This window comes from Octopus bimaculoides, chromosome 12 (genome assembly GCF_001194135.2).
Source record: "Octopus bimaculoides isolate UCB-OBI-ISO-001 chromosome 12, ASM119413v2, whole genome shotgun sequence".
Taxonomy (NCBI): domain Eukaryota; kingdom Metazoa; phylum Mollusca; class Cephalopoda; order Octopoda; family Octopodidae; genus Octopus; species Octopus bimaculoides.
The window spans coordinates 58,832,206-58,836,995 of NC_068992.1; the positions used below are offsets into that span (position 1 = coordinate 58,832,206).

The 4,790-nt window shown below is 39.1% G+C and overlaps 1 protein-coding gene across 9 annotated transcripts in view; it reads right to left on the bottom strand.

Annotated features, from left to right (window-relative positions):
* Window positions 1-4,790, bottom strand: part of LOC106874495 (uncharacterized) — a 57,598-nt gene that overhangs the window by 26,777 nt on the left and 26,031 nt on the right. For 2 of the 9 annotated variants that reach the window (XM_014922251.2, XM_014922244.2), the window contains exon 1: window positions 4,080-4,674. The exons of the other annotated variants lie outside the window; for them this stretch is intronic. The gene's annotated coding sequence lies outside the window, so the exon portion shown is untranslated. Of the gene's footprint in view, window positions 1-4,079; window positions 4,675-4,790 lie in introns of those variants that run through there. 9 annotated transcript variants of the gene reach the window in all.

Below are 4,790 nucleotides of genomic sequence, written 5' to 3' on the forward strand. Positions count from 1 at the left end.
TATATATATATATATATATATATGAAGGTGGTAGAATCGTTAGCACGCCAAGCGAAATGCTTAGCGGTTTTTCGTCTGTCGCACGAAGGTAAATAAACCTAGTTGGTATTTTCAACGGGTTTTTCACTGTTGAGATCAATTTGATTTTTTATAGCATTGAAGATAACCTTAAGGACCAGGTTATGTCTCCACGTATGCTTTTCAATGCTAATGAACAGTTGGAAAGAATATGTTTTAGTGTTCCAACCTTTCTGCATTTGCATGTCATTTTCTGAGACGTTCCATCTTACTAGATTCGTAGGTGATGGCAAAACATCCTACGATGAACGAATCAGAAAACTTAGCCGAGATGTGGTCCACTTCCATATCTCATCCTCGCTTATTTCCCTCTCAACAACATGCTCTTTCCATCTCGTCATCTGTCCTTGAATACATCGGATCAAATGAAGCTCTCTTCTCTCTGCTTCCCTCATTTTGACGCTGTTGCTAACAACAGATCTGCGTTCGCTCCGCATCATACTCGCAAACGATCTAAACTGATCTGCGCCAAAGCCAAGTCTTTTCCGATGGTTTTGCATTGCACCCACCATATCTCTATGTGTAAGAGAAGACAAGATGTCATCAGTCTCTGCTCCTGCTTTCCACTTCCATGCTGTTTTCACCTCTGGTAGGTTACGCCTGATTTCCATATCCTTCGATTCTCTCAGCATCATCACCGTCCGTATCTTCACCAGTTTATATATTTTGACTATTGACGCTAGTGGCAACTGCAACGAACCTCTTTTACGATAAAGAGCTGAACTGTTCAATATCCGAGGTAGGCCTAGCCACTTTCTAATGAACACATTACATTTTTGTTCAATGATCTGAACTCGTGACAAGGCTACCTCGTATATTAAAAGTGGCCACGAAAGTCGCGGCTACAAGTCGAACTGCAAGCATCAAATTTTATAGTCTTCGAGTTATCAATCGCTGATAATCCATCCTCGGCTTGTTTCATAATTTCCATTCTGCGACTTCTATCTGACAATGTTCCAGCGTATACTTGTCCCAAGCTCTTGATGGGTTCTTCTTTGACTGTTGGAATGCTTTCTTCAGTTATTCGAAACTTAAATTCTTTCTGCACGCCCTTAAAAAATGTCAGACTAAGCGACTTTTTTGCTCTAAACCGCATCCTTGACCACTGCACAAGTTCGTCTAATCTCAAGAGGGCATTTTGCATGATTTGTTTATCTGTAGCTAGAAGTGTCACGTCATCCATAAAGGATTTCTTAGGCGATTGTACATGGGCGATTTGTTCCGAAAAATCCACAGCTTTCAAAGTCATCTCTATGATTAAGATAAACCACTTGACAGATATTGACAGCCAGCAGCAATACCAATCTCCAATCGGTGCCAATCTGTTGTAAAATTTCCAGCTGTAAACCTCATTTCGAAACTGTCATAATACATCCTCATTATTTTGATCACTTTGTCTGAAATGTGGAAATGGTCCGTGCTTCTCATCAGTAATTCGTGTGGCACTGAGCCATATGCATTAGCTAGGTCAAGCCATACCAGGTTCAGACTTCTCTTGTTCTGTTTGGCATCCTGGATCGCTTTCCAAATCGAAAAAACAATGTTCAACGCATCCAGGGATCCCAGGGATTCCGGCCTTTTGATGAGACTCATCAACATATCCGTTATTCTGTAAATATGTCACTGTTCTCGAAAGAATTCCCATAAAGATCTTGCCTTCCACATTCAATAAGGACATCGGCCTAAACTGTTTTATAGATAGATAGATAGATAGATAGATAGATAGATAGATAGATAGATAGATAGATAGATAGATAGATAGACAGATAGATAGATAGATAGACAGACAGACAGACAGACAGATAGATAGATAGATAGATAGATAGATAGATAGATAGATAGATAGATAGATAGATAGATAGAGACAGACAGACAGCGTCAGAGACAGACAGATAGAGAAAGAGAGAGATTGGTTTTCAAGACAAGAAAACAAATTTCGAGTTGATCGACTATATGCAAAACAATACTCGAAGGGCAGTACACCAGCATGGTTGCAGTCCTAATACTTTTCAAAAATACGAATACAAGAATTAGAATAATAATCTAACTCTAAGCTTCTATCGAATTATTTACAACAGCAATAGTTATATGGTGCACCCATCCCGAAATGGACACAAGCAGAGATTAATCAACTCGATCGCACTACATGAAAGACAATGAAGGTGTGTCGCCCTCCACCCTAAGGCGAATGTACACTGGCTCTAAATGAAGAGGGGTAAAGGTGGACGTGAGATGATTAGCGTACGGGAGTGCATCTACTGTGATAGATGAAACATGGCAGGAGGTAAACAGCAAACAAGACCTGTTACAGTATGTTGCTAATGTAGACTTGAGAGTGCTTACGAATTCCGATCAGAAACAACCAGCGAGAGAGAAGAAACCCTACTCTGCATGGAATTTCATGGTCAGTTCCATCATGAAACTAACAAATGAAAAGACGGTGACCTAAAACAGAATATTGAAAGCCTAATCATCGCTGCCCAGGATCAGGCATTGAATACTAACTCAGTGAAAAGGGATATATACCACACAAGTGCAACGAATCTCTGCAGAATGTGAGGAAAGAGGGTCGAAAGCGTGGCTCACATTGTTAGTGCTCGTGAAAGTCTTGCGCAGAAAAAGTGCCAACGCAGACAAGACAAGGTAGTCTAAAACCTTCACTGGCTACTATGCCGGAAGTATGGACACGAGGTAACGGGTGCTTGGTACCAACATATACCGGAAAAGGCGGCGAGCTGGAAGAAACGTTAGCATGCCGGGCGAAAGGCTTAGTGATATTTCGTCTGCTGTTACATTCTGAATTCAAATTCCGCCGAGGTCGACTTTGCCTTTCATCCTTTCGGGGGTCGATTAAATAAGTACCAGTTACGTACTGGGGTCGATATAATCGACTTAATCCGTTTGTTTGTCCTTGTTTGTCTCCTCTGAGTGTAGCCCCTTGTGGGCAGTAAAGAAATAAGATACACCGGAAAAGCTAATGGACGAAAAAAGCTAATGGAGACCTGAGAATTGATATTGCTAACATGAGGAAGTTACGAGAGTCAAACATAAAGGTTGTCCTTATTGGCATCGGAGCATTTGGTTCAATACCACCCAACCTGAAAAAACATTTAGAAACTTTTGAAATGCTCTACAATCTAGGTGTATTGCAAAAGTCGGCATTACTTGGAACTGCACGCATATTGTGTAAAGTATTGTCTGCCTGAGGTCCTTGTTGTGACTTGACAGATAGTACAAACCCCCGGTACACATAATATCTTTAAATCAACAACATCACGATATTGGATACTATGCGATGTCTTGAATAGTAAGGAGAAGAAGAAGAAGAAGAAGAAGAAGAAGAAGAAGAAGAAGAAGAAGAAGAAGAAGAAGAAGAAGAAGATGATGATGATGGTGATGATGATGAAATAAAATGCAATTTAATCGGGAAATTATAATAATAATAATAATAATAATCCTTTCTATTATAAGTACAAGGCCTGAAATTTTGGGGAGCAGTATAATCGTTTCCATCGACCCCAATATTTCATTAGTACTTAATCTATCGACCCCGAAAGGATGAAAGGCAAAGTTGACTTCGGCTGAAATTGAACTCAGAACGTAGCGACCGGCTAAATACCGCTAAGCATTTCGTCCAGCGCGCTAACGATTCTGCTAGCACGCTGCTTTAATAATAATAATAATAATAATAATAATAATAATAATAATAATAATAATAATGGTTTCAAATTTTGGCACAAGGCCAGCAAACTCGGCGAAGGGGGTAAGTCGATTACATCTACCCCAGTACTTATTTTATCGACCCCAATAGAAGAAGAAGAAGAAGAGGAAGAAGAAGAAGAAGGCGGAGAAGAAGAAGAAGAAGAAGAAGAAGAAGAACAACAACAACAACAACAATAACAACAACAACAAGGCATGTATTTCGCAAAAAAATAAATGAAAAAAGAAAAGGCTAGGGGAAAAGAAAAAAAGAAAAAGAAAAATAGCAGTTAGCCACAAACCTTGAAGTAATTAATGAATACACGGACTTCATTATAATCCCTTCTACTGAGGCACAACGCGTTGACATTTAGAGTCGATTATAATGACTCCAGTGTTTCATTGGTACCTAATTGATCTTATCGACACCGAAGGGATGAAAGGCAAAGTCGACTTCGGCGGAATTAAACCCAGAATGTAGCCTCAGGCGAAAATACCTTCGCCCGGTGTACTATCGATTCTGCCAGCTCACAGCTTCTCACAGACTGGATTGTTATGAATTGTCTCGTATTATTAAAAGACAAAAAGAAAAAAAAAAACAAGTATTGATAATATTACAAGAACCGCAGATTTGTTTTCACTCTCAACTTGCGTGTCACTGTGTTTCTTAAGAAAATTATATAATTTATATAACACTATTTCTCGTGTATTATATATGTGTGTGTGTGTGTGTGTGTGTGTTTGTGTGATAACTTTAGTCACTGTTCTTAGCGTAACTGCTTATTATAAGTTGCAAGAGATGATTAAATGTCAGATAATTTGGCTTCAATGTTAGCTTTGCGCTATCCTTTGAATTCCTCTTCTTACCTATGCATACGTATGTATGTATGTATGTATGTATGAATGTACATATATATATATATATATATGCATGCATAGTTATATATGTATGTATGTGTGTGTGTGTGTGTGTGTATGTATGTGTGTGTGTGTGTGTGTGTGTGTGTGTGTGT